The sequence below is a fragment of the Eumetopias jubatus genome, unplaced genomic scaffold (genome assembly GCF_037043125.1).
Source record: "Eumetopias jubatus isolate StellerSeaLion01/CBP00866 unplaced genomic scaffold, mEumJub1_p1.0 scaffold_8, whole genome shotgun sequence".
In the NCBI taxonomy this organism is placed as follows: domain Eukaryota; kingdom Metazoa; phylum Chordata; class Mammalia; order Carnivora; family Otariidae; genus Eumetopias; species Eumetopias jubatus.
Window position 1 is genome coordinate 93,284,420 of NW_028274814.1, and position 25,074 is coordinate 93,309,493.

Here is a 25,074-nt window from a genome sequence, read left to right on the forward strand (position 1 = left end):
TCCTTCACCACAGAGACACTCCCTGTGCTACTGTTTATGGTCACGGCCAACCCCAAACCTCACCCCCAACAACCACTCACCTGTTCTCCATCTCCATAATTTTGCCATTTTGAACATGTCATATAAATGGAATTATATGGTATAAAGCCTTCTGAGGTTAGCTTTTTTGAGTAATGTCCTTGAGCTCCATCCAAGCTGTTTTAGGTGTGTTGAATTGTTCTTTCTTTTTAATCTTGAGTAGTGTTTCACAGTCTGGATGTACCAAAGTTTGTTTTTCCATTCACCCGTCGAGCAATGAGTGACACTGAGACTGTTTCCAATTTTCGACTTTTACAAATAAAGCTACTGTGAACATTAATGCATAGGATTTTGTGCAAACATAAGCTCCCATTTGTCTGGGATAAAGACTCAGGAGTGTGAATGCAGGGGTATATGGTGAAGTATATGTTGAACCGCACTGGGCATCGCCAAACTATTTTGAGGATCATTTTAAATGACAGGTCATGTTATAGCACTTCTTGCTCAAAACCCTCTGGTGGCTTCTTGTCTTACTCCAATAAAAGCCAAAGACCGTTCACTCACCTGACCTTACACAATCTGCACCCCCTGCTTACCTCTCTAACCTCACCTCTCATTACTTGACTACTTGTTCGTTCAGCTCTGGCCACACCAGTCTCCTTTCTATCCAACTTACCAATCAAGCCACTCCCAACTCAGGGCCTTTATATCTGGCTGTCCTCTCAACCTGAACTACTCATCCCTCAGAAGTCCTCGTGCCTTGCTTCCTCATTTCCAGGGCCCAGTCTTTAAAATTATAGTACCTCCTTTTCCTGCTTTATTTTATCCAGAGAGGAGACTTTCAAGATTCTTTTTCCAGGCTTTCCTGTGAATGTCCGTTGAAGCTCCTGGAGAGAAACCATTAAGAGAGCGTGTACTCCTCCAATTTCTGCCATCCCTCAAAGGAGGAGTTCGAGGAAATATGTGACCTTGCAGTTTAATGCGCTTTTTAATTTTTTTCACTATGAGGACTGGCACGATGTTCTTTCCAGCTGTCTACAAGCCAGAAGGAAAGCCAAGTTCTCCTGTATCCTACAGTGTCCTGTGATCATGGGCCCTGCCGCTTTTCCCCATCCTTCACCTTCCCAGGTCCTCATACTCCAGGCCTTTCCTGGTTCCTGAGCTCAGCATGCAAGTGGCCAGATTTAGATCAGAAGACACAATGGCCTCTCAGACAGACCTGGTAATTTCACTATACTGTCAGACCTCGCAAGGGACAACCAGCATGCAACCATGAAGCCTCCCAGTAGCAATTTTTCTAGCGACTATGATAATTTTTTCCCCCATGACTATGGTTATATACTGACCAATAAGCAAGGCTCCCACTAGGACTGGAACCCTAGCCACTGGGCTTAGATCCTGCACCCTACGTAACCCCTTCCCTCCCTTCAGGGTCCTGCTGCTCTCCTGAAGCCCATGGCTTTGATTCTACTGGGAAGGAACAGAGTCTTCACATGTGGCTCTGCCGTGCCTGATTGTGCCCTCAGTGCTCTCCCTGGAGCCCGCCGTGCACTTCGGCTGCCAGACGATGGGCTTCCAGGACCACAGACTGCCTAAACACATGCATTCTGTGCATGCACCTTCCGACTGCTCAGATACCCGCACAGCAGGCAGTTGTCACAGCCTCATTTGGTCTGAATCCATTGTCTCTCCTGTTTCTGCCTGAGACCTGTATGTCTCAAGCTCCCTGCATGCTCTACTGAGCACCATTAATAAGCCAAAATGAGATTCGATTATCAACCACTGATAATCCAAAACTCAAGGATCTGTCCTCAAAGGGAGTGGTAGCCGCAGACCTGCCACTACCTCCCATGGTTAATGTAAGTGGGCTACTGGTTTCCTTGCACATTCATGTTCATTTATCAGAAAGAAGGTACCCTGTACAAGGTACATCTTATAGTACCCTGTGGTTCCTATTGTGTGTCTTAATTACAACGTTAATAGTCCTTTGTTGCTAGTTTAGCCCAAAGAATAAATGTATTTAAAACTCGAACTGACTATAGTCAATTTCTGCCATCTAATGGGAAAGTCAAAATCCTGATCACTGAAAATAATGTGTTTTGTCCTCTGATCTTTTCCACGGTCAGAAACTGAGCAGAGGTGAAGAGATGGGACGAAGAAGGGAGAGACAGGCTGAAACTCCAAAGTCATTGCCAGTTCTCCTATACTGATACTCAGTGGCCACTCTGTTGAGTGAAATGGTAATGAACCCCTTAGACAGACACGGAGCTGAAGAGTGGGCTGTGTGGCTACAGACAACGCTGCATAAAAAGTGAGAAAAATGGAATTTGAAGTGTAGAGAGAACTGGAGTGTGGTGAGGCTGAGCAAGATTCTAGAGCCTCTGACGAGGGTGACCGCTGAGAAAGTTGTGTGGGATGGAGTGGCTGAGGGACATTTAGGGAAAGGAATGTCTAAATTCAATCCTAGGTTATTTGTGTTGTGATGATGGAACTGCCAACTCTCTCCTCTTGCCCCCAAACATTCAATAAAGTCTGTTACACCTAAAAATGCCTTGTATGAGGAATCAGGGAAATCTAGAGGTGAAAAGCCAGGTATAGGTTAACGTGGAGCAGAGGGAAGAAAATGTCCAGGGAGACCAAGACTTCACTGAGAACTAAACCTCAAACCCAGAAGTGACTGAGAGAATATTACCTCTCAGGAATGTGTCTTCCCCACCCGAGAAAAAAGTCTTTGGTGGGCCTGGATTCCCCACAACATACAGAAGAGACCGCTTAAGGCAGTATTTTGTGAATCCTAGCAAAAGAAGCCTCCTACAGGGTCATCTGGGACATTTGTTTGCATGTGTATGGACACCCCTTCTCAAACAGGCAATAAGGTGAAGTTCCGGTGACATAAAGAAAGGCGGGAAGGGGTTAAAAGACTGCCAGGAAGAACAGCTTTGGCAGACTGAAGACTAAGTCCAGCGACTGTTTTTAGAATCAGGAGAGTTCCAAGTTAACCAGCCATAATAAATTCTGTCTTCTAAGTGTCATGAAACAAGGATTAGGAAGGTAGCTTGGCAGTTTTCTGGTTCCAGAATTTCAAAAACATTCCCACGATAAAGGAACAAATAATTAGAATGTGTCAGGACATTTTTCAAACACTTCCAAACGCCTGTTTCCCCAGCTGCTCAAACGGAGAGGCAAGAGAGCACGGAGGGAGGCTCAGTGTGCAGGCTCAAGATCCTACAACCTGTATTCTCTGTCTCCGTATTCTTTGTTTTATTCTTATCTATAAAATGGGAACAATAATCATTAGGACAAATTCATGGTGCCGTTGGGAAGATGACATGAATTAATGCACATAAAGCACATAGATGGACACCTGGTACCTAGAAGACACTCAATAGGTATTTGCTCTCTTTATTACATAAAGGAAATGGCTCACTGAAAGTACTCCAAAGCTCTGCCCTCAGAGCTAGGAACCACGCTCTGCAACTGAGCGAGAAAAATTAGGATCCCGGTCTAAGACTCTTGGAGGTCAAGGCCCAGCAACTTCGGGAGTTTCTGCCACTTCTTTAATTCGCCTCTGGCAATGCAGAAAACTGACACTAGTTTCGCATCTGCACATGCTTAAATATCATTTAGGTAAGAAAAATCTATTCTGTTCCACTGATTACGACCCAGAGACTACAGCCAAGGCAGGTAATCAGCAGCTTCGGAACACTCGCCTCAAAGACCAACATACAAATGAAAGGGAGGGCGTCGGTGAAGATGGCCAGTGAGACCAAAGAGACCAGTGCTTCCGAGACATAGAGATTTTTACCAGGAGTTGACAAAGCGACAATAACCCTGGTAACATGAACAGATCCTGTATGGCAAAACAGGGGAAATTAATACTGAGCCTCAGGCATGTAGTGCTCATTTTAGGCCAGCGATTCTTTTTGAGACTTATAATTCCTAATTTTCTTGACATTGATTTTGAAATACCTTTCTTCTATTGCTTTGTTCACGGTGTAAGTATGAATCCAAACACATACATACATACATCAGTTACGGCTTTGTAAAGCCAAGTAGTAATAATCACCTGCTACAAAATGCTAGGATCCATTTTTCTATAAAAGCCAGATCCTTGCAAAACAAAGAAAAATAATCAAAATTGACAAGAACACATTGGCTAACCCCTTGAGCTGTAAAATCTCAAAGAAATGATAGTTCAGAAGTTAAGGGGGGGGAAATCATGTTTATTTATCACCTTTATCACCTAAATGCTTGTCCAAATACTATATTCCATAATGCCCGCAAATCCTGCAAAATGGAGGAACTTTAAAGTCCATCTTATGCATGTCAGCTAAGGCAAGAACTGAGATTCAAAACCAGGTCTGAGTTCAGAGCCTGTGCCCCGTGCAGCACATTAACATCTTGAGACAGGTCCCCCTCCCTCCTCAATAACTTTATAGTTTTGTGACATTTTTTTCCTTTTATGATGCCTCCTTTCAAGAGATGCTTCCTAATACTTAATCTAAATCCCTCTCTTCTCCTCTATTTTAAACAATTCCTTTTATTTATGTTCTCTGTGGGGAGAGAGTGTGTGGGTCAGCGACCCCTTTAATAACAGTCCTTTAACAATTATTAAATCACCTCTCCTCCAGGCTAAATGCATTCGACTCCTTCAACCTTGTGCTGAAGTCCCGATTTTTTGATAATTGCATCTGTTCTTCTCTGGACCTCTTGCAGGCTCTTGATGTTGCCTCCCAAATGCATATATATTACATATATACCCCAATCCTATAATGAAGTCTATGACAAGTAAGGCCAACTTAATCCTCCCTCCACCCCTGTTCTTTGATATGAGAGACAGAGAGGGAGGGGGGGAGGGAGGGAGGGAGGGAGGGAGAGAGAGAGAGAGAGACTCATAATTTTAATAAAAGCTTTCTTGTTAGGATATTCATTACCGACTTACAATCCATTATCATCACAGATTTCTTTTTATGATGCTCTTTCCTAGGCCAGCTTGTGCCCAATGTAGTGTGTTTATTATCAACAATAATAATCTACCTTGAAATTACTCTCTACAAGCATGCCAAGCGCTTCAGTGCCTAGAGGGGTAACAGACTGGGCTTACAGGGATTGGGCTGCTTCTCAGGGAAGTTAACGTGGGGCCTCAGCACCAACCATCCTGACAGCAGCGGGAGGAGACAGCAAGATGACATACCATGCATGTGACAGCATCATCCCTTCCCCAGGCGCACGTGGCATAGAAAGGCATCAGGTTGTCTTGTTTCTCCACGTTGCGTCCCTGTCACTCCCTTCGTGTTTGTGCCCGAGTAACTGGCTCCACCTTCCCAACTTATGTCCATCCTGCTTGTTTGTGAGGTTTTATTTTCTATTCACCAAATAACTCCTTTAACTTGCCCCGGGCTGAATTGGACCTCTGTTCTCTTTGACATCGGCCATCCCACAGGAAGCTGCAGGAAGGCAGACCCCAGATACGGAAAGGCGTAAAGTGGGCTGTCTCCTCCACTAGTCCATGAAGCACTCACGCAGGGAAGACACACTCGACCTCCTGGAGACATCATTTCCCGTCCCATGTGAGACTCTAACCCTGTCCAGCTACAGGGTAGATTCTAGACATCGATGGCTCAGGCATCCCAACAACTGCCCTGTCCTGCACACCCCACCCCACAACTCCTTTGTAGTCTCAGTGTCTCTTTGAAATCTTTGTGTTCCCAGGAGAACAAAGGAAGGAACAGCAGAAATCGCTGCGCACACGTTCTTGGGCAGGACTGGCCTGGGTACGTGATTTTCAGACGGGCACTTCCTGTCTGAAAACATCCTCTTGAATGCTAGTAGAGAGTAGAAACAGAGGGGAGGCGAGTTAGGAGAAGAGAAGAGGTTGGTGCAGTGCGACCTGATGTTTCTGCATTACACCTTGGGAGAAGCTAGAGAAAACCATATCAGGTATGACTAGGTTTGTCCGCATAGAACAGAGACCCCCAAATCTGTGACTTAAACGAGACGGAATTTGATTTCCGGTTCAGATGAAAGAAATGAGGTGGGCAGTATTATGCTGCCATGTCAGCTCCAAGTCACCCACAACGCTGAACCCTATCTTTCTATGTGGCTTTTATCCTTGAGGCCCAAGGTGGCTGTGGAGCTCCAGATACTGCATTTCAGGCAGAAAGAGGAGGGAAAAAGGAAGAACCAAAAAGATGTGCCTCTCCCTAGGTTGGTTGAGTCAGTCTGCTGTAGAGTCTTCCTGAAAGCCCACCCAGTGCCTTCAGCTTAATCTCACGGACCACACAAGGGAAGGTGGGAAATAAGGTGTTTATCTGGGCCTATTGCCAGCTGGGGGGGGCGGGGAGGAGGGAAACAGGTTTCTGGGAGTCAAAGTAGAATGGATATTGGGTAGATAACTAGCAGTTTCTAAAAGCTAAGACAAAATACTTTTGGTCTTGGTTCTCAAACCCTGCATGTTTTTTTTAAAGCAGGGAGGACATGCCCTACCATTTCCCCAACACCCACACTTTGCCCAGAGCACTGGAGAGACTCGGGATGAAAACAGACCAGGATATTTAAATCTGTCGCATGGAAATTTGTCACTCGTATCTTTTAGATCATTTTTTAACTTTAAAATGAATGGAAATCTTGGTTATGTAAGTAAAATAACAGAACTTTATCATATCAGAGGGAGCTATTCAAATTGAAATGTACAGCTTTGTTTTGAAAACAAAAAACATCCATTAGAGGGGGAGTTAGTTCAACAAAAGAAAGAACGAAACCAGTAAACATCTGCAATTTCACATGATGAGGGAAAATAATATAAAGCTCAGTTATTTTAAGCCATGGGGGCGGGAAAATGAAAGCAAAATGGAGCCTAAGACTTGTCATTCTTGCTGACAATGAGGAATGGCTTCATTCAACCCTGTGTATGACACATCTGGTGGAAAGGGGGAGGTCCTATGTGTTTCACCTGGTGATCCTTATGCTTCCTGAGACCCTGTGAATTACAGTAAACATAATCTCTCCATGGAAAAATCGGGTTTTATGGGTGACAGGGAAGTCAAGCTTATGGGATAGCTTCACAAAGGTAAGATGATGCACATTTAAGAGACTGCTTTTAGGGTAAAGAATAAAAGCACTGGAATTCAGGGTTATTTCAGGACAGCTGGGATGTATGCTAGACTTAATAAATCTAGACTGACCTTTAAAATCAGCAACTGAGACTCTTTCCCTGGAGCAATAATTACCCTGCCAATAACACCTAAACCACAGGTCCAAGCCTCATTGTTGGCCTAAGGGAAAGCCAGTATCTGACAAGAGACAGGGAGCAACAGGAAGGCAGAGACCTTCTTATTTCTTTGGTACCTTATAACTACAGTAATGAACCGAAGGTCCAAATAATGTTCCGCACTTGTATTGTCCTGTTTGGGGATCACTGCTATGCATAAAGTCTCCTCAAGACTGTAGTGCGTCCAACACCAAAAATAAGTATTTCTTCCTGAGATAAACCTCCTGAGCATGTGCATATGTAGGGAAAACATGAGATTTAGAGCCAAAAATACCTGGTTGGCAATCCAAGATCTATGACTGGCTGGTCAAGAGTAACATTAGGAAAGCAATTAACATTTTTCACATGCAAAACTGGGGAACCAGTTCTTTATCTCCTTACAATGATGCTGCAATGATTTAATGAGATAATACAGAATAAGCATCCACCAGACACTTAATAGGTATTCAACAAATGTTAGAATCTTTCCCTCTCTCCCATCTCCCTATCCCATCCCTTTACCCCTCTCAGCAACTCCTTGTTTTGGATTTAAGTTCACCTATTTAGCACAATTTGATCATAATAATAGATCGTGAGGTTAAATGAGGATGCCAATAACAGTAAAGCCATAGACAAAAACTTCTCCCCCGCAATGTGACATTAGGCACAGACCTCCAAGAACTAGCTGACCTGAGCAATGATTTTGGCAAGGACTCTAGGAAGGTACAGGGATATGGGAAGGTCACCTAAACAGACTCCCAGACATCATTCAGGGATCTTCATCCTACGCCCAGTCCTTTGCTGCAGGACTAGGCCACAACATGTAAAAACTGCCAGTCCCACATTTATCAGGCCAAAGTTAAAGTCACAAGGTAAGGCTATTTGGGGATGCTCAAAGGAGATGTAGGCAGAAAGTGAGAGTGAACTGGAGTTTTTTGCACCAATGACCTAACGTAGGAATAGTGACAGTCTTCTGGGAAAATTCATTTGGAAATCATTTAATATATTTGGATATTGACACAGAAATAGTGTTGGTGTTTTAAGAGTTTATACGTCAAAATGAAATATAAAGACCCTAAATGTATATTGTTTTTACTGCTTTTGAATTATTTAATAGTAAAGATACATGTTCTGTCTGAATTGCTCATTTCTTCAATGCTCACAATCGAGCACTATGGAAAGCTTCCTGTCTATGTGAAAAATTAATTGCTAAATTTTATTTTTCGAGCCACGAAGTTCTGATCTGTTCACCTTTAAATACTCATGATTTATACAAATAACTAAGTTATTTTTCAGAGGAAATGCAAGAGAAAAGTATAGAATTAAATAACTGGCTAAAATCTGAAATGAGACCAAATACTCATTAAAAGCCTTTCTTGTTAATTTACACTTAATGACTGGGAAGTCCTTTGCCTATTACTATGCTATGCAAATGAACAAAGGAAAAAAGCATGAAAAAAAATTAAGAGCACCATACCACAATCCATAGTTACTGTTTGTCTTGACAATTCTGGTTCTATTTTAATTATTCATTATAGTACTTTATGGCAGAGTGTAAATGTGCTACGATTTATTTCTTTAAGTTAAAAAGTATATGTACTGCAAACCTCAGGAGTGTTTTTTCCCATTAAATGTTTTCTATAATCAGGAAAGAGACTGGCTTTCTAAAAAACTTCCAAGGTTATTTAGTGACAGAGCAGAATAAATTATGCTCTACTCTTCACCTACTTCTACAATTTAGAGATTTTAAAGATAAAGATGCTTTATTTAAAAAAAAAAAAGTCTTAGAAAATACGTATTGTGGGCCTCATTTAACGAAATTCTTGGGGTTAAAGTTTTAGTTTTTCCATGTTTCTCCTTGAAGGGGAGGTGAGGAAGAAAACCATAGAAAACAAGTAATCAAAGAGAGATTCTAGGGAATACTAAAGTTTCTCTTTAAAGTCTATTTATTGAACTTAAATCAACATAGACAGGAAGGCTTAAATCTATAGATTTCTTTTTCTTTCCCAAAGTAAGGAGGAGAATGTGGATAATAGACAATAATGAGTTATGGATCAATGATAATTAGATAGCACCAAGCATGCCTGCTGTTGCCACACTCAAGGATACAGTTTATGGATTGTTGCTTTTCCCTGGGTGACAGGAGGAAAGGTGGGATGTGAAACTCTTCTCTACTTTTACTCAGTCAAGCAAACAGTTCTAATGATAGAGCCCCTAGACACAGTAGCTCCATGTTTCTACACCTGTTGACACTTCTTCTGCAAGAAGACAGAGGTTCTTCAAGAAAGTGACTGGATGTCTCTGCTATATAAAAAAAATTTTTTTAGGGGGTACTTAATAGAAGTACTTAATAAGTATTAAGAAGTACTTAATAGAAGGTTAATATCTTTTATCTAACAAATATATTGAGCCGGCCTATAGTTAACGTTTTTTGCTAAATAACGGACCTCCAGAAATGAACAGCAGAGGGGAAACATTTTTCTTCCTGCTATATAGGCTAGAGGGCACTGTGGTATAATCTTAATAGACATGTCTTCAACGTTTCTATAACGCAGACTTTTGCACATCAGTTATGGAACAAATATTTCAACCCACTGCATGGTGGTGCTGCCTGCTGGCCAAGACTTAAGTTTGGACAGTGGCACCATCTTGAAGTGAGCAGCAGGGCATATTTGAGTATTTCAGCAGATTTTCTCTTTTTCGTCATATGAAATAGCATAGAAAAATGGATGTCATGAAAAAGGTGGGTGCTAATGATAAGGAGCAAGGATCTCAGATGGAACACCAGTTGATCTGAGTGCTGACTGATGTTATGAATTAAAACAACAAAAACCAGGAACTATACAAAATGCTGGGAATTTAAATTCTAAGTCTGCACATAAAAGTATATCTAATTAAGGATTTTATCATCTATTTAGGTCTTTGTGTAAGGAAGCCCCACACCTTTAAATACAGAAATTAAAATGTAAAAGGTCATAAAGATGTAAAGTGTAAAATGCTGTGTTTTTTTCATCTTTTTAATGGAAAAGCGAAAGAGAGGTTAGCAGGTGGACCACGTCTGCAGTGTAGTCGCGAATGGCAATGCCACCATGACAGTCCTAGATACAGCCAATGTCATGAGTCTCTATACCCGCTGACCCCGCAGAAGCACTGGTGATACCTCGAAAAGTGGGTAGCATTTGGGTATTCGATGTTTCCAAAATGGCCATATGAAATGGTATTTGAAAATGGGGGCTCTCTCATTTTTTCTTTTGAATTCTAATTAATATTGCCTGCTACTCAGTTACCAGGATTTTATGCTAAAGGACCAAGAGTGGGGCAAGCTGCTTTGTTGCACTGTAAAAAAAAAAAAAAAAAAAGTTCTCTGTAGGAAGCCTCTGCTCCAAGCGCCACACTTTCCACCTGTGGATGTTTGTGTTTGTGAGGTCTGAGTGCCTAGATACAGAGATGGTAGATGCCACAGAAAGACACAGGTAGGCAGCGTTGCAAAGCAGAAAGTCCCAGGGGACGATGCCGAGAAACAGACAAGAGGGACTCTGCTAAGACAACTTTAGCTCTGTTGTTGGTAGTGCACAGTTGATTAGAAGGTCTTCTTATAGCTTTTATTAATTATATGTGCTATTATATAGTCATTTTGAAGTAATGGACTAAGTTTAGAGGGCTCTTGGGAATGCTCAGGGATGTTTCCACAGGATTTCTGAGGTGTTAAACATTTTGTCAATCTTGACAAGTTATCTTAATAACCATAGTGTTTGGATTTCTATCACAATGCATCACCATAAAGATATTCTTTAGTAGCTTTCAGACATTTTAGAGGGACATTTTCTTCACAGAATTTGGGATGAGATACTATCAGTGAAAAGGCAGTCAGTCCTCAACGTGTAAAATAAAACAAGAATGTACTAATGTACTTTTTTTATGAAAAAAGAAAAGAAAAAATTCATTGGGGAATCTCACTGGAGTATCTTGGTACTCAATATGAATAACAATCTTAAATTCAAAGATGAAACATATACAATTTAAAATCAAGGTACAAAGAGACCAGATTCCCCATTTTTATTTTGTTTTTTCTCCAGCACAGCTCTTCTTTCTTACTCTCAGTCATGATGATTACCAGTATGTGGGATGAATGCAGTGCAGCGTCATTGGCACCAGAAGGCAGGATTCTGGCCTCTCAAGCACATGCACTCTGGGACCAGGTCCTCCCTCAAGGCACCAGGCTGTTGCTAGGTAAAGCAGGAAGGGCAAGGAGAAGGCACAGACTGCAAATAACCAAAGTAGGAGCAAGTTAACGGTAAATTAATGTGGTGTTTACTGAGTACCTACTAGGCTGGGCCATGCTAGGGGTTAGAAATCTATATATTAGGACATAGTTCTTGTCTATCAAAAGCTCCTAGTTGATTTTTCCCTTAACTTTTTCATTTTGAGATAATTTTTTATTTCGAGAAGAGTCAAGAATTGTACAGAGTCCCCATACACCTTTCACCCCGCTCGCTCTAATGTCAATATCTTGCATAATCTTCATGCCAGTTATAAAAACTAAAAAACTGACCCTGGTAGAATCCTACTGACTAACCTACACACTTTATTTGTATCTCACCAGTATTTCCACCACTGTCTGTCTGTTCCAGGATCCATTATAGGATCCCCACAGCATTCAGTTGTCATGGCTCGTGAGTCTCCCGCAATCTCTGACAGCTCTCAGCCTTTCCTTGTCTGACATTTGACTTCTGAACAATCATAATGGAAAGTGTAAGTTCCATGAGGGAACTATGTTTTTGCCTGGGGAGGAAGAGGCTTCATAGAAAGATGACATTTGAACTGGGTCTGGAAAAATGAAGTGGGGCTCTGCCAATTTATTATTATATCTCATCTGTTCAATTCAACATATATTTATAGTCATGGGAAGAATAGTAGGCATTGTGAATGTAGCCTCCAACAAGACAAAAATGGTCTCTGCTCCTGTGCATTTTATGGGGTATTAAACAGGTCTTGACAAGTGTTTACAAAGTTACAAAGTTACAAAGAAGAGGTAAGGAGGGCTGGGTAACGTTCCCCAAATGGATTTCACTTCATCTATGAGGTAAGGGAAGATTCCCTGGAGGAAACAGCAGAAAACTGAGATCTAACAAGGAATTAGTCGGGTGAAGGGAGGACGAGAGTGTTCAGAAAGGGGGAACAGCATCTGCAGATGCCTAGAGTCAAGAGCACTTGTCAGATTGTGGTAACTTCAAATGCTGCATCATTGGAACATATGATGGAAGGGAGTGGTGTGAAGAAAAGAGACTAAATGAGTTGGAGAGAGAGAGGAACTGCCAGTTGTATATAAGATGAGAAACTTCAAGTAAAAGCAAAGCAATAAAAGAAGACATGGACAGAAAAGTAAAATAGAGTGAGATTCTGACAACAAATGCATAACAATAAGTTCAATTCATTTTCTGAGTTATTTGGGAAAAGGATGGCTGGAGCAAAGAGAAGGGAGAAGGGTCATGCCATTATAAGAATAACATATACAAAGCATCAAGAGATACCTGAAGACAAGAAAGATGTTGGATTGCCCTTCAAAATGATGAAGGTTAGGACATCAGCAAATTAGGGTACCAACAGTAAGAACTAAAATTTTGAAAAATAAAGAGATGCATTGTTTTCCCAAAAAGCATCAACATGGAAATTGTAAGACTCTGTTAGGGGCACCTGGGTGGCTTGGTCGGTTAAGTAGCTGCCTTTGGCTCACGTCGTGATCCCAGGATCCTGGGATTGAGCCCCACATCAGGCTCCTTGCTCAGCAAGGAGTCTGCTTCTCCCTCCCCTCTGCCCCTCCACCTGCTCATGCTCTCTCCAGCTCACTCTCTCTCAAATAAATAAATAAATAAAATCTTAAAAGAACAAAACAAAACAAAACTCTGTTCGACTTTTAAACTTATTTTAAATGCTCAGCAGTATCTTTACTTCAAATTACATCACATGGATATCAGTTCAGGCTTTACAGCTTCTAAGAGTCCTGGTTTGGGCTGAAAACACAGATTCTGATGACATTTGGTATTGATACACAAGAGAGATGAAAGAGTGCAGAACACGGATGGCAAGAAGGTGATGGAAGGCTGATACATAGGGTGTGAGTGGGAGACTAGAGGCCTAGAAAGATCTGAAGCAGGCCCAGCCAGAGAACTGTGAAAGGTCTGGGGGAAATGCAGTTACAGGAATCAGGGAAGGAGAGGACCGTAAGGAAGCATGCCTTCCCACAGAGAGGTGAGGCCAAAGGAGCACTGAAATGATTCCTGTAATCTGACCCTTAGCAAGGAGCTGTCATGGGTGACCTTTGTTAGAATACTTCCAAAACAGTCATGGCGTAGACACTTGTATTAAAACAAGCTGAGGATGAGTGCAATGTGACCTGAAGAAACAGTGTTATGCCTTGAAACTCCCCTCCAGGGAGTCTGTCTATGAGGCAAAGAGTGAGGTAAGAGTGCACTGAATGCAGGATGGAGGAGATGTTTTTATGGAGGGCAGTGTGTTCGTAGGCCAAAGAGAAGGACCTGAAGAGTCTTGCTGGAAAAGGTCTGTACATCTGCAGGGCCCTCTAGTTGAAGAGAGCTGTGAAAACCTTCAGTCATGAAAATGCCTTTCTTGTGGGTCTAGGAGAAGTGGATGCAAGATGTCTGCCCAAACACTGACCACCTCGGAGGACTTCTGCCTCCAAAACAACCCCAGATTTAAGAGGACCCAAGGGAAGCCTATGCTGGGTCTGGAAAAATGAAGTGGGACTTTGCCAATTTATTATTATATCTCATCTGTTCAATTCAACATATATTTATAGCCATGGGAAGAATAGTAGACATTGTGAATGTAGCCTCCAACGAGACAAAAATGGTCTCTGCCTCAGACAGTCAAGGGTGTCTCTGCCCCACACAGGGTCACTCTGCCCCACAACAGAGGTGCTAACTTAGCCTAGCACTAAATACCCCCCTTCCTTTTTAGCACATTCCTTGATGTTTTCACCATTTTCCTGTCTTTTATTTATTTTTTTGCTAATACTGTTCACTGTCTTATTTAAAAAATTTCTTTGCTAACAACGTTTTTTAGTCTTCTTTATCTCATTCCTTTTCTCTGTCCTTGTTATCATCCACTGTCTTTGTTTTACTATTTTGCCCTGTTAGCACGTTATGATGCATTAGCTTCTGGTACTTCTGTCCTCCACCTCAAATGGCCTCTCCAACACCAGCCACCAGACCCTTCCAATATTCTTCTCTACGAAGTCTGAGAGAAGGTCATCTGCTGAGGGACGGGGAGGCGACATGGAGCACACAGCTTGCAGTGAATGCTAAAATCAAGAATGGTTCCGACAAATAGGTTACTTACCTGTTTGGTACTGATAAGGATTTTGAAAATTGTTCCATATGCAAAACTAGTTTCAACCTAAAACCTGCTTACAGAACATTTCAACAAGGGTATTTTATCGTCAGCTCACAAGGTCATTTTAAGGCTTCTTATCATCCCCAACCTTGTTGCTGGTAACCCACTATGTCTTTTACTTCTTTCCTACTTAAAGCCAACCAGGAGTTGCTGAATGCCTACTGAATTCATTCCTCTGGTCATCCAAGTGCTTCAGCAGCACTGACTCCTCATATATTTCAAATATATGTGAAAGCTGCTATACTGGAGGTGGGTGCATGGGAACAAGGTTTATGATGTTCTTGCAAACATCTGGCTCCCCGTTCCTCTTAAGCCCTTCCTCTACCTCCTCCTTCTCTTTATCCCACACTAGTTCTCTTCTAATCTATCTAAAAACACCATCTCTAGTTAGCTGGCCAAACACAATAAAACAGCCCCAAGTTATTTCCATAATCATGTCAAAGCTCCTAAAAATAGGATCAAAGATTTTCTATAAACTGAGAGCATCAAAAGTATCTCATTCCCATCACTTCAATTTCTTACTTCATCTAAGCAAATCATATGCAATCATATCCTATCTCTGGTCAATGCATTTAATCAAAGTCTTAATTTAATGGATGCTCAAGGTTGAAAAGCACTGTCATAGGACGATTAGTATAGGTAGTACATGGAATTCCACACATAGAAGCGCTTGGATGATGAATATCCTTTGCTGGGAAGTAACATGAAGGCCATGAACCCATCTCTCTTCTTGCCATTCATTCTCCCCCTTTCCTCTGTTTCCTTGACCAGTTTGCTGACAGAGCTCATCACTAGCATGACTACTCAGTTCTCACCCTCTCTCTGGGTAAGTGCAAAGGAGGTAGCAGGGCTGTGGCCATTATGACACCTGTTTCCATCTGCAGGGTTGGGTCATCCCTTTCCTTTATCTTCTTGGCTTCTATGAAATGTAATTTCATGTCTGAGTAATGACAATGAGCTTACCAAGCTCCCAGTTCATCCACAGCCAGAGTCAGGAGCCAGAACATGGAAGACATGATATTCCCACCCAAAAATGTATGGAAACCAAAAGCCCACAGCAAAAATGTATAAGCAAGAACTGGGGAATGTGTTGTATAGCTGTTCCAGCTTAAAAACTTAAGAAATTGTGTCTGGAGGTAAATACAAGCATATACCTCTTCTATTTAGCATCTGGCTCTTTACCTCAGAAAACATTTTGAGGACAAGAAAAAGCTTAAAAATGAAACACAGAAAACTTGAAATAAAGGGATTAAGAATCAAAGAACTAGAGGTCAAACAGTAAACTAGAGAAGTCTTCTAAGTTCAAGTTTGTACATCAAACATGATGGTTTGGCTCTGAACTTGAATTCTTCAGAGGTGCTTTAAGGGCAGGTCTCCAGGCCCTAGAACTCCACTTAACCAGAACAGATCCAGTTTTTATCTCTTTCACACACTAGATCTCTATGTTAGACTTCAATTTGAAGGACAGGTTAAAAAAAAGTTTTAAAAATCATTATTTCAAACTACAGCCATTCAACAAACATTTGTTGAGCATCTACTATGTGCCAAGCAGTGAGCTTTGGGCTAGAGATACAAAAATGGTAATGCATGGTTGCTGCCTTCAGGGGGTTCTTCCTGGAGATGGGGAGACAGATAATGACACAAACACAGAGCAGAGTGTGATCAGGTGCTGACAGGGAGAAGAACAGGGAGCTTTGAGAGTCCATGAAACAGATGTTTTAACATTTGGAAATTGGCTTTGAAGCTCTGCTTAAACATATCCAATAATTCTACCAGGTAATTCTACAGGGTAGCCAATTCTATTTTTAACATTGTAATTATTAAAAATTTTTCTTTTTAGGGCTGAAATCTATGTTCTTGTGGCTTCAGTCCATTGGCTCTAGTTCTGTCTCTACATCTACATAGGCCATACCCATTAGCTTTTCCCAAAAGATTGCACTTTAAGATTTGAGTTCAGTCATCATCCCCTTCCCTGACTTTCTAGTCGCTAGGCATATAGCCTTTATTTATTCCAATTTTATTATGGATTCATGTAATCAAGACAAAAAATGAGAGAATTTTTTGAGAACAGAGGATTGAAGGAATGGCTCCTTCTATGTGAGACCTCTGTTTTATTTGGGATAATTGTAAGAACAATCCTGTGTTCTCCTGGAATCAAGAAAAAATATGTAAATGAAATTAGACAAAATAAAATACGACTACAGATCTTTAAAGCTCATTTTTCTTCACTATTAACATTGGAAACATTCTAGAGGGTGGCCAAAATCATACAGGACCATACATAAAAATGGCTAACTGATGTTATATAAGAATACATGATATGCTCGATGTGTTGTCCCTCATTAAAATGCATATTTCAGGGGTACCTGGGTGGCTCAGTAGTTTGGGTATCCAACTCTCAGTTTCAGCTGATTTCAGGTCATGATTTCATGGGTCGTGGGATCGAACCCTCTGTCGGGCTCCAACCTCAGTGGGGAGTCTGCTTGAGGATTCTCTCCCTCTGCCTCCCCACCCCACCCCCGGGCTCTCTCTCTCTCTCTGACTCTCTCTCTAAATTAAATAAATTTTTAAAAAATAAAAATAAGAAATAAAGATAAAATGCATAGTTCAACATACTCTTCAAAATTGGAATGAACAGTGTACTAACAGTTGCCATCAGTACCTGCACAAACATCTAAGAAATGTTGCCTGAGATACAATACCTCTGATTTTCACTCACTAAACCTACAGCTTTAGGATACTCTAGAAGTAATCAAGGAAGATTAATTTGAAAAATTAAAGTAATATTACCTACATTTCTAGATTTCATGGCCAGCATCTATTTTTCATTGTATTTTACTATTTCATTTATTAGTTACTTCTTAACTACCGAAACCTTTAGAAATTGTTGTGCTTAAGTATATTCCAAAATGTTTTATATACCTAATTTTATAAAGCATTTCAGCATTTCTTTTTTTATCACAATTTCTATATGAAGGAATTTTGCTATATAATGAATTAAGGAGCTTTGAAAGCCGGTGTGAAACCTAACACACAAAACATTTATCTCTATTAAAAAATTATCAGGGGCGCCTGGGTGGCTCAGTTGATTAAGCGACTGCCTTCAGCTCAGGTCATGATCCCGGAGTCCCGGGATCGAGTCCCGCATCGGGCTCCCTGCTTGGCGAGGAGCCTGCTTCTCCCTCTGACCCTCCCCCCTCTTATGTACTCTCTCTCTCTCATTCTCGTTCTCTCAAATAAATAAATCTTTAAAAAAATTATCAGTTAAAATGATTTGAAGGTAAATTTTCTGAACACAGGCTTTGCATAAAAGGTGTGTTTCACTGTTAATATAAAATTTAATGAATACTATTTTAAAACTTGTAAGTAAGGAGATTTATTGCATGAAGTCAAATTTTTAAAATTCTCATTTTACATTTAAGACTTTGATTATAAAATGTTCATTGATGATTTTAAAAATCAATACCTGCCTCAATTAAATTTTTTTCACAATACTTACTTAACTTTCCATACCATTTTTCCTTTCATGTGGATAAAAATAAAGAATACTGTAAATAGTAGTCTTTAAATAAAAAAAAAATTTAAGTACCACCTCCTTCCAAAGGGAATTGATGCAATATACATATATATAAGCCTATTTTTTCTTATTTATTTTTTTATAAGCCTGGTTTTTTTTAAAGAAAAATATATGCAGATATTACTATAGTGTATATTAAATTTGACTTTGATCTTCCTAGCAGCCTAGGCAAAAAGGAAAACCTGAAAGAATACTTAATTATACTTGATGCATCTGATAAAATAGGATAAACATTGTGGCTTTTTTAAGGAAAAAACAAACATTTTTACCACTAAATTCAAAACAGAATTCATCAAGAAGTACTAATCAAGAGAATTTAAGCCAAAGACATATAGCAATACCCATGTCTTCAACAAAGGTACACAATAGAAGGCTGGAAAATGATACTAATAATGTCAGACATTATGCAGATCTAGAGAATTGGAGGGCACAGTATTAACATAATTTAGTAAGGGTGTTTTATGGAGAACTATCCGGAAGAAGCCAAGGAATGGCAGCTCTCTTGTGAACTGTGATCAGTAATTTATGAGTGAAACTAATAGCGAAGAGAGGACTACTATCTTCTGTACTTCTCTCTTCCCTCTGCAACTGTTACAGATTGTTACAGAGGGAAGCCACCTCAAGTTTGAACCCTGAGGAAAAAGCCTGGAGGGTAGGTACTTTGTGTTCATGCCCAAAGGAAGAACTCAGGGTAGCCCAAAATTAACATTCCATTACAGAAGCTGAAAAACTGTTTCTAATCCTTGCCTGGGTAAAGAATCACCCCCGTGGCCACACAAGTCAGCCATAGCAGCATCTAGGGCCAAAACTGACCGCAAGACACAGCTTTGGAGCCACTCAAGTATTTGAAAAAAACCACTTGTTTAAAATTCCAAAGTACTGTTTCCAAATTACCAAATTCCAAAATACCAAAGATAATTGTTTCTCCAAGTGTTTCTTTGCTCCAAGACTTCTCAGAGCTTTTAATCAGCTAACATGCAGTGTGGACCTCCCAACGCAGGCACAGAATAAGTACTCTTGTCTGACTACAGTGCTACCATTACTCAGAGCATCTTGCAAGACTAATGTACCATAGAACACAGTCTGGCCAATACCACCAGAAATGCCATAAGCCATATTTTAGGAAACAGGTATCCCCACCTCAAGCCCTCCCCACCCCCAAAAGACCCTCAGTGCTATTCCAATACAATGTTTGGTCTTCAGCAGCACTGACTGCTCAAAGAATCTCCACACAAAATTAGTCTTAAAATATGCCCCCAAGCAACTGAACAAATCAGGTTTCAGGAAGGCTTGCTTATCATTGTTGGAGAATTATTAACAATATAACAATACCTTTGGCATAGATTATATAAAGCTGCTCCTTTAGAGAATAATGGGACGAGATCAACTGCTTTCTAGGGCTGGAGAAGGAAATTCAATGTCATCAGCCTAAAGAGGAACGCTTTTCTATTCAATTATGTCAGGAGATCATTTAAATAATAAATCTGAAAGTTGTAATAGTAAGATAAATTACACCGGAAGGACATTTACGTTTTATACTGCTTATATCATTTGGTATTGAAATCTAGTCTAGTAGTAGATAATTCCTTTCCATTCCTATCATCAAAAAGAAAAGTATAAAAATACTGGTGTTGAAGAATCATCACTAGCCTGGGCTTGAGATTGATAAGAGCCAATACTTACTGTACTGTAGGTCACGGTATATACTCAGGTCATTAAATTCTTATGCCAGTCCTATGAGACTGGTATCATGGCCATCCCTCTTTAACCATTGACAGATGAGATTCAGATACAACATATTGCAAAACCCAACCTGTTTTTGACAAAACCAAATTGTGATGAAATCAACTGAGAGACAGAATTTTTGCCATAGTATTTTTATTTTAAGATTTATTTATTTATTTGAGAGAGAGAGAGTGGGGAGAGGGGCAGAGGAGAGGGAGAGAATCTTGAAGCAGACTCCTCACTGAGCACAGAGCCTGACATGGGAATCAACCTGAGGCTCGATCTCACGACCCTGAGATCATGACCTGAACAGAAATCAAGAGTCAGATGCTTAACTGACTAAGCCATCCAGGCACCCCATGCCATAGTATTTATAAAAGTATATCATAGGCATATGGGTCAGGAAGCTGCAATTTAAAAGTCCTCAAATTTGGGCACCTGGGTGGCTCAGATGGTTAAGCATCTGCCTTCGGCTGAGGTCATGATCCCACAGTTCTGGGATCGAGTCCTGCATCGGGCTCCCTGCTCAGCAGGGAGCCTGCTTCTCCCTCTACCCCTCTCTCTCTGTCTCTTATGAATAAATAAAATCTTTAAAAAAATAAAAATAAAAAGTCCTCAAATTTTTGCCATTTTTTGTGAGAAAAAAAGAAATATAGTTGCTTTTATCTCAAAATTTTTTTTAATGTGAGTCTCTTTCCAAATGCTATTCCACAGGTGAGGTTAATTAAGCAAAAAGACATGCATTATTGAAGAACAAGCATAAGAATATATTAGTTCACTGTTGCAAATTACAGTACATAGAATATATAGATTTTTAAAATATAATAAATGTGAATCATGTTATTGCAAGTTTTATTTGCATCATCATCTTTTCTGCTGATTTGCTAATGGCTGTGATATAGATATTAATATAATTGGCAATTATCAAAACTTTTACTAGCACATCAACAATGACCACAGCAGAGTTGCTATTCCTACTTCTCTTCCATCTGAGAAAGGATATCATAAAGCAAGGAGCAGAATTATAGGAATAAATGAGAATCTACTTTAAACTACATGAAAAAGGAAATCATTATCAGACTGGGGATTTGTTAGTGTATCCAGCATAGCACACAACTGATCAATTAGTGTATCATGTCATAGTATGTAAGAACTGACTGTATTAAGAACTGCCCTGGCACAAACATAGACTCATAGATCAATGGAACAGAATAGAGAGCCCAGAAATGGACCCTCAACTCTAGGGTCAACTAATCTTCGACAAAGCAGGAAAGAATGTCCAACGGAAAAAAGACAGTCTCTTCAACAAATGGTGTTGGGAAAATTGGACAGCCACATGCAGAAGAATGAAACTGGACTATTTCCTCATACCACACACAGAAATAGACTCAAAATGGATGAAAGAACTAAATGTGAGACAGGAATCCATCAAAATTCTTGAGGAGAACACAGGCAGCAACATCTTCGACCTCAGCCGCAGCAACTTCTTCCTAAAAACATCGCCAAAGGCAAGGGAAGCAAGGGCAAAAATGAACTATTGGGACTTCATCAAGATAAAAAGCTTTTGCACAGCAAAGGAAACTGTCAACAAAACCAAAAGACAACTGACCAGATTGGGGAAGATACCTGCAAATGACATGAGATAAAGGGCTAGTATCCAAAATCTATAAAGAACCTATTAAACTCAACACCCAAAGAACAAATAATCCAATCAAGAAATGGGCAGAAGACATGAACAGATATTTCTGCAAAGAAGACATCCAAATGGCCAACAAATACATGAAAAAGTGCTCAACATCACTCGGCATCAGGGAAATCCAAATCAAAACCTCAGTGAGATACCACCTCACACCAGTCAGAATGGCTAAAATTAACAAGTCAGGAAACGACAGATGTTGGCGGGGATGCGGAGTAAAGGGAACCCTCCTACACTGTTGGTGGGAATGCAAGCTGGTGCAACCACTCTGGAAAACAGTATGGCGGTTCCTCAAACAGTTGAAAATACAGCTACCATATGACCCAGCAACTGCACTACTGCGTATTTACCCCAAAGATACAAATGCAGGATCCGAAAGGGTACATGCACCCCGATGTTTATAGCAGCAATGTCCACAATAGCCAAACTGTGGAAAGAACCAAGATGTCCATCGACAGATGAATGGATAAAGAAGATGTGGTGTGTGTATATATATATATATATATATATATATGTATATAATGGAATATTATGCAGCCATCAAAAAAATGAAATCTTGCCATTTGTAATGACGTGGATGGAACTAGAGGGTATTATGCTAAGCAAAATAAGTCAATCAGAGAAAGATAAATATATTATCTCACTGATATGAGGATTTTGAGAAACAAGACAGAGGATCATAGGGGAAGGGAGGGAAAAATGAAACAAGATGAAACCAGAGAGAGAGACAAACCATAAGAGACTCTTAATCTCAGGAAACAAACTGAAGGTTGCTGGAGGGGAGGGGGGTGGGAGGGATGGGGTGGCTGGGTGATGGACACTGGGGAGGGTATGTACTATGGTGAGTGCTGTGAACTGTGTAAGACTGATGAATCACAGACCTGTACTCCTGAAACAAAGAATACATTATATGTTAATAAAAAATTAAAAATATATAAATAAATAAAAAAGAACTGCCCTTGGGAGAGGTCTGTCCATTCCAATTTTTCCCTGATAAGAGGTTTGGAAAGTCACAGAGGAAATAAAGATCATGACCCAGAGATCTAGAAACCAAAGAATCTGCAAGCACTTGGCAAGAGAAAAACAAATATAAGGATACTGCACTAGGGCCTAATCAGAAAGCTGAATTAAAATCAGACTAAAGCTGAGAAAGAAATAAGCTCTCCTATTTTATGAGAAATGAATCATGCCTCTGGATGGCCCACTTCTGTACCCTCTCAATTTACCTGATCTTGAGGGAATTCTAAAATCTAGGGCCCCTGTACGCAAATGACAAAAAAAAATCTGACAGGAACTTTGGCTGACCAGAACCTTGCTTTTGAGATGCCCATCCTGACAGGTTCCAAATGAGTCTTAACCACTGAAAAGAATAAACATCCCAAACAATTCACTAAAGGAGGAAAAATACTGTCATCTTCATTTTGGCAAAGGCTTACCTTATTTGGCTAGTGCCAACTAGCAGGAGTAACACCTCGAGAGTTAGACTAGCTTAATTACCTACGCATCTTGGGGAAGTTCTTGTAGAAAGAAAGTCCGTGGGCTTCCCACACAAAGCCATCTGCAGATGGAAGGGCGGGGGTTGTCTAGACAAGGAGACAGCTAGCTTTAGAAAAGAAAAAGAATATGTTGTGACAACAGAGAGTAAGACAGAAAGAGTAAGAATCACAGAGTCCAGGGAGCCTGGGTGCCTCCGTCGGTTGAGCATCTGACTCTTGATTTCAGCTCAGTTCATGATCTCAGGGTCATGAGATAGAGGCCAGTACTGGGCTCCCTGCTCAGCGATGAGAATGTCTGAGATTCTTTCTCCTCCCTTCCCCTCTGCTACTCCCCCTGACTCCCTCCAACCCCTCTTAAAAAAAAAAAAAAAAAAAACATGCAGAGTCCATGTTCTCAGCAGACATTAGATATGGTGTTTTTGTCTTCAGTCACTGTGAACGTCACCCAGGCAGGTTCCGGGGTTGGTACAGATCTTCCAACTGGAAAGCTTCTCCATGTAGGGTTTTCAGTTAATGAGAAAGATTAATATCTTATTAAGTGGAATGAATTTGGGTGGGGCCTATGTCATGTATGCCCCCAGGCCTCAAGCCTGACTCTTCCTCGGGACAGTTTCCTGATGCTCACTAGACAAATCAGGGGGCGAGGCCCTGGGTTGAGACGAAAAGAAAACACAGTTCTACCATCAGTTGGCTCTGTACCTATAAACATTCCATCAAAACTGGAAGCAAAGTGAGAGGAAGGGTTCAGAACACTCCTCACAGGAGCTGTTTGTGAGCGAGCACCAGATCACACCAGAGGCACCTAGCAAGCTCTGTGCAGGAAGGGTCGGTGGGTTATGCACCCCCTGAGCTTTGGCTGAATACTATGGCACCTCAGGCACGCACTTATGTGCACACTCAGGATAGTGCAGTGTGGCCCTTAGGAGTCCGAAGTATACCCACCTCTGCTCGCCAAATAAAATGATTTTGTAAGAAAGCCTAGTAAACGGGAAAACAGTAAATGAAATGATAGTTCAAACTCACAATTAAAAGATATTGTCCTACATGATCCATAAGGTTTTGGCCCCTACAAAGAACAAGGAGATATCTGTTTATCTGCTCTCTCAGACTGGAGTCCATAGCAGGGGGCTCTAAGGGGCTGAGATGCTCCTGTTTGGAGAATCTGAGAAAGAGAACCCTTGTGCTCATGCTCCCCTCTACCCACACACAATTTCTAAATATTCAGGTTTAGACATGAACAGTTCCACTCTCCTGGGAAGTCCTGATTTTGTACAGACAACAGTCTCAGCCCTTCGCCTTCCAGCAACCCCCTTCAGAGGCTGCCAACATGCCATAAAGCGCCCTTCATGTTTAAAAAAAACAAAACAAAACAAAACCCTTCACATAAAAAGTATTAGAAGCATTATTTTTTTTTTTAAAAAAAAAAAGCAAAATGCAGGGGCGCCTGGGTGGCTCAGTTGGTTAAGCAGCTGCCTTCGGCTCAGGTCATGGTCCCAGGGTCCTGAGATTGAGCCCCACATCAGGCTCCCTGCTCAGCGGGGAGTCTGCTTCTCCCTCTGTCTGCCACTCCCTCTGCTTGTGCGTGCTCTCTCTCTCACTCTCTCTCTGTGTCAAATAAATAGATAAATAAAATCTTTTAAAAATAAAATAAATAAATAAATAAATAAATAAAGCAAAAGGCACATACTTCAAAATCTAACATTCAACAAGTTTCTTAGGGGATTAAAAAAAAGTATTTAAATCTTCGTTTTTCTTTTTGTACAAATGTTAAGGGAGCCAGCATCAGAAAAAAAGTCAAGAAAATCTAGGAATGGAAGATTTGGGTAGAAAAGAAAAATCTTAACATAAAAATCTTAAACTTACTTACATTTTCTTATACTATGCCCTTTTGCCTAGGATC